Raw genomic sequence first — 10,360 nt, 5'->3', positions numbered from 1 at the left:
GTAAACAGGTTAAAAATGAATATTAATAAATGTTTAATAATTTGAAAAAAAAAGTTAATCTGACTATTAAGTGGTTAAATAGAATTGGGGTGCTAGGGACCCCTAAAATTAAAGAAACACAATGAACCAGAGGGGCAAAAGGCAACAGATACCGCTTTCAGGCAGTGAGTCCAGAGTGATTATTGTTACACTTAATACTCCCACCATCTACTCTTCAGTTCAGCCAAATTGACCTTTTTGCTGTTGCTTACATCTACCACCTTCATGCCTTTGCCCTAGCTGGCCCCACACTTGCAAAGTTCTTCTTCTTCTTACGTGGCTGCCTTTTGGAATTCCTGATTTCCTTCAAAACTCAGTTGTTCAAGCAGCATCCATTCATTAAAGTCTGTCCCACTCTTCTCCCAGCTGCTCTTACCTTTCCCCCAACACACATTCTGTATCTGGTTTATATGTATTTTCTATATTCCTATGGAGTGCCCTCTCAGGATTCTTCCCTACTAGGCATTCACACACTCTTAGACTGGTTCCAGTTCATGAACCTTCACTGGTTTGGTTCCCAAGAACAGACCGACAGGAGACATTAACGTTCTTCAGTCATCGAGTCACATCTGTGACTCTTTGTGACTCCATTTGGGGTTTTCCTGGCAAAGATCCTAAAGTGGTTTACCATTTCCTTCTCCAGCTCACTTTACAATTGAGGAAACTGAGGCAAACAGGAGGAAGTGACTTCCCCAGGGTCATGCAGTTAGGAAGTGTCAGAGGCAGGATTTGAACTCAGGAAGGTGAGCTTTCTCAACTCTAAGCCCAGTGCTGTATCCACTTCACCACCTAGTTGTCCAACCTGGCACATGACGGCACTTATTAAGTACTGACCGATGGATGGAGGGATCTATAAGGCCTGTCAGGAAAGAAATGGGATGATCTATTCTTTCTTTTTTAATCCTCACCTTCTATCTTAGAATGGATCCTGAGTATTGGCTCCAAGGCAGAAAAATGGTAAGGGCTAGGCAAGGGGGGTTAAGTGACTTGCCCAGGGTCACACAGCTAGGAAGTGCCTGAGGCCACATTTGGTCCCAGGACCTCCTTGTCTCTAGATCTGGCTGAGCCCTCCAGCTCTGCAGGATACACTTTTAAGTGTAATCTGTATCATTAGCATTTTATCCATCACTTTTTTTTTTTTAAACCCTTAACTTCTGTGTATTGGCTCATAGGTGGAAGATTGGTAAGGGTGGGCAATGAGGGTCAAGTGACTTGCCCAGGGTCACACAGCTGGGAAGTGTCTGAGGCCGGATATCCATCACTTCTAAAGCCTAGAGGAAAATCAACAAAGCAATAAATCAAACTCGGATTTGTAGCATTGGATATAAATGTTCATACTGTTGGTTCCGACCCCTTGTGCAATCTGATGAAGGCCCCTTTTCAGAATAATGTTTTTCAGTGGATAAAATAAAATATATAGGATCACAGAAAAGACAAGTGATAATGAAATACAGTAATCAAAAGATGAGATCATGTTGCATGTGTGTGTGTCTACATGGGTTTGTCAAAATTCAGTTTTCTTCCCATTCTCCAAGTTTGTTTGTTTGTTTAGGATACATATAGAAGAGGGGGGCAGTTAAGTGACTCAGTGGACTGAGAGCCAGGTCTGGAGATGGGAAGTCCTGGATTCAAATCTGGCCTCACACACTTCCCATCTGTATGACCCTGGGCAAGTCATTTAACCCCCTTTGCCTAGCCCTTACTGCTCTTTTGTCTTGGAACCAATACACAGTGTTGATTCTAAGAGGGTAAAGTGTTTTTTTTTTGGGGGGGGTGGAAATTATATTAACTGTTCTGCTTTTGTAAGGGAATTTCAGTGGCTATCTGGATAATTTAAATCCCTCACCAGAACTAAAGGTTTTAAGGATCACAGATTTAGAGCAGGAAGGGGCTACAAAGCTCATCTGGTCCAACCTGGTCATTTTCTACCTGAGGAAACTGAGGCAGAGAGAAATGAAATAGACGTCTTGTCCAAAGTCAATCCATCAACAGACGTTTGTAAGGTCCCATTATTGACCAGTCCGTGGTTAGTTCTGGGGATACAAAGACAAGAGGGAAATAGTTCTTGTCCTTACAGGGCTGTTGATTGGGAGAAACAAGAAGCCTAAAATATGAGATAGAGTTTATGTAAAATGAATACATCTACTGATTTTAATCTCACTGTCTAAATTACGCAATCTTCTTGTTTTTTTTCTTAAGTCTTTGGTGCCATACCTCCATGATTCCTCTCAATAAATAAACATGTCTCTTACTTTTAAGAAAAAAAGCAGTTTGGGGAGGGAGGGCACTAGAGTCGAGGGGGAGTCAAGAAAGGCTTCATGTAAAACTGGTGTTTAACATATATGATCTATATTAAATTGCTTTCTTTCTCAAAGAAGAGGAAGGGGAGGAAGAGACGACAAAAATCAAAATTTAAAGAAGAAAAGAAAAGTCAAAGATAAATGTGTTTGCATATAATTGAGAACAAAATTAAAATGAAATGAAATATTTTTTAAAAGCTGGTGCTTGAGCTGAGATGTAAAGGAAACCAGGGATTTTTCAAGAGGAGGAAGAGGGAAAGGAAGAACATTCCAGGTATAGAGACAGAGGATGGATTGTATAGAATAGTAAGAAAGCCAATATGGCTAGACTGTATAGAAGAATGGAAAGGTTGGAAGAAGCCAATTTGTGAAGAACTTTAAATGCCACAGGAGTTTATATATGTAATATATACATGTATGTACAATCATATATGTGTATAAATGTATTACCCATATGTGTGTGTGTATACGTAAGATAAGTGGTCCATGTAGGTTGTCTCAATGTATAAATGCAATTCTTGGGTTGCATGGATATAGCTGGTATCTCTCCAAGGGTGACTTTGATTTCCACCTTGAAGACAGCAGAAGAGCTTTGGGTGAGCATTTGCTCCTTCCTGTGCCCATCTCCAAGAAGGGTTTTGGGCTAGAATTATGTCTATCTGCCCCTCAAATATTGGTCCTAGAGGGGTAGGAATCTGGTTCAAAATGAAAGCTTCCTCTCAGGTGACTCTTAAGAGGAAGAATAATCCTTAGCTTACTCACCAGCTTATCACCTTCCTCCCAAAAGCCCATTACACAAAAGATCACTCCAAATAGAAAATTACTTACTAGTGAGCTCATTTAGCCAAGCAAATAGTAAATAGAAAATGGAGACGCTCTACTAAAGATTAGAATATTGCAAGGAATATAGAAGATGGAATGAGCTCTTTATATTTTTATTTATTCATTTTTTTGCCAATTACATGTAATAACAAATTTCCACATAAGTTTTCCAACAATCTCCTGGCTCTGCTCACTTCACTTACAGTTTCCTTGTCTTTACTTTATTTGTTCTTGTTGTCTTGAGAGATCATTAGCTTCTAATTGCTCAATTCTAGCCTTTAGAGACTGGTTTTCCTTTTCAATCTGGTTGTTTCTGGTCTTCAATTTATTTGCCTCACTTTCCAACTATGAAATTCTGCCTTTTAAACTGTTATTTTCTTGCCTGATTTCCTTTTGAGCTATTTCCCACTTCTCTAGCCAAATCTCTTCCATCTTTCTCATCATCTCAGATTTGAACTCTTCAATAGCTTGTGGCCAGTTTTCATTATTTTGGGAAGGTTTGGATGAGATTGCTTGTTTGTTCTCCTCTACTGTTTGCTTTGTTGTCTGGATTTTCTCTGTGTAAAAGTTGTCGAGTGTTAAAGGTTTCTTCTTGATCTTTCTCTTCTGGGGTTTCTGATTCTGGCTTGCCATTGTTAGCCCTGCGCCTTCTCAGCTTTATCCTCACAATCAGGGTCTGTCTGCGCTCTTTAGGCTCCTGAGGTCTCAGGTCTTGTTGTTCTCAGGGTCAAGCCTTCTGGTGGTCCCCTTGCTTGTTCCTCTGCCAGAAGCTCCTTTAACAGTCTCAGGGCACTGCTTCCACCACTGTGCACCGCTCTGCAATGGGTCCCCACTCAAGGTCCATGCCTGTGCTCAAGATCCTTGTCCGTGCCTGCATCCACGCCTTCACCCTCCCCTGCGCTCAAGGTCTGTGTTCAAAGTCTGTGAGTTCTTTAGCCTCTTGGGGTCCTAAGTCTTGCTGCTCTCAGGGACAGGCCCTGGAGCTGCCAATGACTTAATGGGTGCCCCAAACTTGCTCTAACTCTTGTGTGCTGGCTTTGGCATTGTAGGTGGTATGTGTGTGGGAGCTGTTTCACCCCTTTATAGCATGGAAATGCCCCGAACCCACGTACCTTCAATGCTGCACCCTGTTTTGGGGTCCCTTCATTCGTCTGGATTTGTTTTTATGTCCCCTTGAGGAGTCCTATATGTTTCGGTTAGGAGAGGTCAAGCAGCTACTTTTTACTCTGCTGCCATCTTAACTGGGAAGTCCAAGTGGTATTTTTCAGTTTCCTTGTCTTTAGAACCACATATGCCTCCCCAAGGAAGCTCTGGAAACAACTCCATCCCTTACCTGGGTATGTGCTGTCACACTCAGCCTTCTCTCCATTTATCCAGAGTCATATCTCTTTTCTCATTGCCACATGCAAAATGCACCACATTTGGTTGGAAGCCTGTCTAAATATATTGGAGCCAGGAGGCAACAGAGAGCCACTTAAATTTGTTGTGCAGGAAAAGCCAGGATTTATTTAATCCCTGTCCTCTGACTCCCCAACCTATCACTTTTTCCTTTGTACCATAGTTCCAAGTAATCTATTTTCTAAGCTTTTTGTCTCTTCCCTCCCTTCCTGGTGGTCTGTAGGACACCCCCCCCCCAGACCAATACCACTTCCTTTTCTCCCTCTGTTCATCTTAAAACAAATGAGGGTAAATATGGGAAAATATTCAAAATAAAAATAAATAAATAAAATGAGGGGGAAAATAATCAACATTTAATAAGCACCATAAAATTTGCAAAATATTTTCCAGTACTTATTTGAATTTTTAAAAAATAACCTTTACCTTTTGTCTTAAAATCAATACTAAGTATTGCTTTGAAGGCAGTAGAGCAGTAAGGGCTAGGCAATGGGGGTTAAGTGACTTGCCCAGGGTCACACAGCTAGGAAGTATCTGAGATCAGATTTGAACCTTTTTTTTTTAATTTCATTTTTTTAAAATTTAAGTATTTTTCCATGGTTCTATGATTCATGTTCTTTTCTTCCCCTTTCCCCTCCCCCCTCCCAAAGCTGACAAGCAATTCCACTGGTGAACCCAGGTGTTCTTGACTCCTGGTACTTTGACCACTATGGTGACACTTAGTTGTCCCTTCCATATGTGTCATCTCCTTCAATAGAATGTGAGCTCCTTGAGAGGAGGGACTGTCTGTGACTTTTCTATTCATATCCTAATCCATTGACACGATTTGCATGTGGCAATGTTTTCCATTCATTCATTCCTTTATTTATTTAATTTATTCATTCACGTTTTCCATCACAGCACAAAAGAGCTTGGAACTCAGTAAATGTAATGATCATATTAGCTTGCATCATAGTAACTTGTCCACAATGGCGATAACCACTTTATTTTATTTAATATTAATTGTTCTTTCTTATAATACTTATTATGTTTAACACAGCATTCTCTGCACATGCAGAAGGATTTCGTGGACTTGCATTTTCATCGGTGTGAATATTCTCTCAATGTGGGGACATCACATTTCAGGATGGGCACTGATAATCTAGAAGGTGTTCAAAGGAGAGTGAATGCCATCAAATTGGCAGAGATGATAAAAGACAGAAGCAGTATTAGATGGGCTAAATTGGAAGAAAAGGACTAAAATCCCACATCTGAAGTCTGCTGGCATCAGCTCAAGGAGCATCAGCTCAATTAGCAACTTTAATGTCCCAGAATAGTTCTTCAGTCCCTGCATTCTCTGGCATCCAGAGTGTATAAATGGAGATTTTGAACCTTGGATTGCATCTCCCATAAGTCCCTTAATATTTCCCAAAATCCCCTTTAATGTCTTCTGCGCCTCCACGTTTTTATGGTCACCTTATAGTTTTATAAATTCTGTAGCTTGTAAGGAATAAAATTTAGGTATTTATAGGTATATATTAAAATATGTGGCCGCCAGGAATCAACAATTAGGTTGATTCCGTAATTAAATCAGACCCAACTCAGCATCGGGTTGAAGAGTTTATTTACAATCAGGTAGGTAAAAGTAGGAATAAAGAGAAAAAGGAGAGGCTAGTCCAGGCCAAAGGCCTGGACGGAGGGAGAAGGTTAGAAGGCTAAATAAATGAAGCTGTAAGCCACAGGGCCCAACAGCCAGATAGGCAGAGTTTAGAATTGGCCCAGCAAGACCAAGGAAGCCAGCCTAACTTACCCACGTGACAATACAGCGTGTAAGCTGTCTGTGGTCTCAGGAGATGCTTCTTCCTCCAGTTCCAGATGGCAACTGCCCCCACAGGAAGTTCACTCACTTACTTAAAGAGATCGTGTCTTTCATCACTTCCTGTGGTCCACCTCTAATTCAAATGGACAAATGGCAGTTTCTACATTGATTTGGACTGCCCAAAGGGCATTGTCACGTGTGGGTAACTCGTCTCCCCTCCCCACTAAGGGAGGTAGGAGTGACATCATTAGCACGCCTGGGTTGAGTAGATTTTTGACTATTAATGGGATCCAGCTAATTCTATTTACACAAGCTCCTCCCTCTTCCTCTTTTGCTCTTGGGAGCTGCCTGGTTAGTACCTTTTTAGTTAGTTTTTTTAGTTAGTTTATTATTAATAAAACTTTATAAAAATATAATATTTAGCTATTGAATATTAATTGTAAAATCCACAAGAGGTATTCCTAGAAAAACCAGAATCCATCCTCCTTGCCTTTCCTCTAGATTCCCCCAGCCATAACCTTTCCCTTGCCTGGGATGAGATGTTGGTGATCTATAGAAACAGCATGGTGTGATGTATTGAATTCAGGAAAAATCTACAATTCTGCCTCTGACACTTTGGGACTGAGAGACCTTATAGTTAAATCTCAAAATGCTTCAGGCAATTAAGTGATAGATAGTAGGAGTCCTTGATGTCCAGAACCTTGAACCCTCAGTATCTTCCACATAAAAAATACTCAGTAAATAAATTAGCCACCTATTGCTACTTCCTCTAAATAGACTTCTTGTCCCATTTTTTCATCTGTGACATATGAAGAGCTACTGTGACCACCTTGCAGGGTTATTTGTGAAAAATATAAAATGCTATTAACACTTTATGACTAGGGAATGGAAAAGAGCCTTGAAGTGTGTTAACAAGAGCAAAGGGTTTAGTTTTTTAGAAAGATCACAAAAAGGAAGTCTGAGGTTCTAGTCTCAGTTGATCAACTAACTCATCATATGACTTTAGGTGGGTAACTAGACATCTCTGAACACCAGGACACTTGATAAGGATTTGTTCATTGAGCCTGTCTTTGAGACTCACACATAAAATTGTATATTTGCGTATATACACACACATACATATATAAGATTTTTGTTGTTCAGTCATGACGGACTCATTATGACCCTATTTGGGGGTTTCTTGGCAGAGATACCAGAATGGTGACTCAGTTTCCTCATCTTTTAAATAGGAGAAAATCATTTGTTCTATTTGAATCACAGAGTTTGATAAACTTTAAAGAAGAAACATTTTTATCACAGAAGTCAAGGTTCACCAAGTTCTTCACCTTCTACTCTTTGCATATTTCATTGCTTACCAGCACCACCCTGTGGATAGAGAGAGCCCTGACAGCTCTATGTTAAGTACAATCTTAGCCTAGGGCTTGTCTCCTACTTGAGAGAGAATGTTGAAAAAAATTTCGAAAAACTTTGAAGAATTCTAATCAGGCTGCAATTATCAGCCATGTCTTTTTTAAATTACTAGTTGTGATCAGATCATCCATGTCTTGATTAGAGAAGTGATGAACTCAGCATGTAGAGTGAACTACATTATTCAATATGGCTAATGTACCACTTTTGCTTGATTATGTGCATTTTTATAAGGGTTTCCTCTTTTTGTTTTTTACTCAATAGGAAGTGGGTAGTAAGAGAGGAAGCAAAAATGTTTGTTAAAATAATTTAATTTTTAAAAAATGTTTGGGTTTTTTTTTTAGTAATAGGCGAAAAAAAAAAGCAACTCGACAATAACAATTGAAATAGGAAACTGGATCTGTAATTTCATTGGCTTAGGAATTTCCAGGCGAGTTAACCATCTTCTCTGAAACTTAAAATTCTACTGAATTCCTCTAAAGTACTCGGAATTAAATTAATTTAGCCAAGGCCACAAAACTGATAGACCTGATATACAGACTAAAACATAGAAACACATAAGAATTGGGTTTCCCAGATTTGAATTAGTGGACTCAATACTCACATTCTAGAAATAGCAAAAACCAAGAATAAAATAAATTGATCTAACCAACATATATTTAAGATGAAACTTCGACGAATCATAACTTCTTAAACTTTAAACCCCATAATTTGCCTAGCATATGTTTCTCCTATTTTTTTTTTTTCACAGTATAGAAAGGGCGCCAGGACCAACGATCACCAGCTGCCCAGGTAACAAAAATTGTGCTTCCGAAATCTCTTGATGTCGATTCCGCACGAAAAACGGCTGAGGATACCCCCGCCGCTCGACGTGTGCCATGCACGACAGAAGCCCTTTTTAACGCGAGCGCTCTCAGGACTATAGTAGCGATTTGGCGTGACACATTCTTAAGTAAGGGTGAATCCATCTTTGAATTGTTTTTCTATCACAGCTGAGTCTGTGGAACATATTATTTTTTGTTTGTTTTTTAATTTTCAGTGCCTTCAGTTGGGAGGGGGCTTGGAACCTAGTTTCCCCCTACCAAATTTGAAAGCCAAGGTCTGATATGCAAATAAGCGCGCGGATTCTTCTGGGAAGTCCAGGACTGACTGCAGTATGGGCGGAGAGTGGTTGGGGATTGTTCAGGGCGGAGTTTCCCTGGCAGAACCCAGTGGGAAGATGTTTCTGAATCGGACAGCTCCTGATCCACCCGCCCCTGGTCTCCGCTTTTCCGCGAGTTCTGGGAGACGCTCTGAGGTCCAGCTTGCTCACCTGTAATTGGCAGAGGAGGAGCCCCAGAAGTGAGATGTCTTGCCCTTTGTCAACAACCGCAAGTCTACGGGTTGAATCTTGGTCTCTTGTCCCCACGCGCCTTCTGGCTTCCTTCAACCCCACAGCTAAAACCCTCTCTTCTGCCAGAAGCTCTGCCCAATCTCCCTTCGTGCTAGTGCCTTCCCTCTATCGATTGTCTCCAATTGATGCTGTCTGTAGCTTTCATGTAGCAACTGCTTCTCTCTCCTGATTTTCTCCAATTTATCTTGTCTACAACTTTCAGGTAGTTAATTGTTTCTTTGTATCCTCTACACCTAGCGCCATGTGTGGTAGATAGTAGGCGCTTAATATGTTTGTTAACAACTGGCTGCCCAGTCTCTGTGCTCCCAGCGAGGTCCTTCAGTCTTGTCAACATGGAAACTAGAAACCCCAAACTTGTAGCCTAGTAAGATCTGATGAACCCCAAGTTTTAGGACTAGCTTGTAAGTTGGAGACCCCAAAGCTTGTCCTTATTCTCTGTTCCTGTGAGAATCCACCCTGAAGGGACTCTCAGGCTAGCAGTTTCAGATTGAATAATGGACCCCAAGGTAAATGACAATCCCAGTCAGCTGGGGCCAAGCCCAAGCTAAGTGACTCTTCTTGTCTTTAGAAGCCTCTCCCACTATATCACACCCTCCTTTCGAGGATCAAACTCAGGACCTTCAGCTCGTGAGACTGATGGATGAACTTGGGGTTCATCAGATCTTACTAAGCTACAAGTTTGGGATTTCTACATTCCATGTTGACAAGGCTTTGAGCAAATCCCAGACAGTCAACAACCTGGATACATTTCAGCAAATATTTGTTCATGTTTGCTGTGTGCCAGCCAGGCCACCTCTGAACTGGGTGCCAGACATCTGGAGACAAAAAAATGAAACAATTCCTACCTTCCAGAAGTCTCCCCAGGGAAGAAATAACATATATGAACATAACATATAGGGACAATGAAAGTACTATTGATTAATCAACAAGCATTTATTAAGTTGAGGATACCAAAGAAAAGTAAAAACAGTCTCTGTCCAAAGAAGCTTACATTCTAACAGGAGTCATAACAAATGATAAATCAAAACAAGATACAGAATAGAAGGATTTAGAAGCTTTGTTACAAACAGTTGGAGAGGACCAGGAAGGACCTAGAGGAAATGGAGCTTGAGCTGAGTCTCAAAGGAAACCAGAGATTCTAAGAGTCAGAGGGATATGACAGGCAGCAGGGAACAACTAGGGAAAAAGCACAGAGATCTATTTCCC

General features: G+C 40.7%; 1 non-coding gene across 1 annotated transcript; it reads right to left on the bottom strand.

Moving 5' to 3' along the window:
* Nucleotides 1-8,518: 8,518 nt before the first annotated feature.
* Nucleotides 8,519-8,661, bottom strand: LOC123243490. The gene has a single exon (XR_006506012.1). It is a non-coding gene; the product is annotated as a U11 spliceosomal RNA (small nuclear RNA).
* Nucleotides 8,662-10,360: the final 1,699 nt, after the last annotated feature.

This window comes from Gracilinanus agilis, chromosome 3 (assembly GCF_016433145.1).
Source record: "Gracilinanus agilis isolate LMUSP501 chromosome 3, AgileGrace, whole genome shotgun sequence".
Lineage (NCBI taxonomy): Eukaryota > Metazoa > Chordata > Mammalia > Didelphimorphia > Didelphidae > Gracilinanus > Gracilinanus agilis.
The sequence above is the reverse complement of the archived record's forward strand: the minus strand, read 5'-3'. Positions and strand labels throughout refer to the sequence as shown.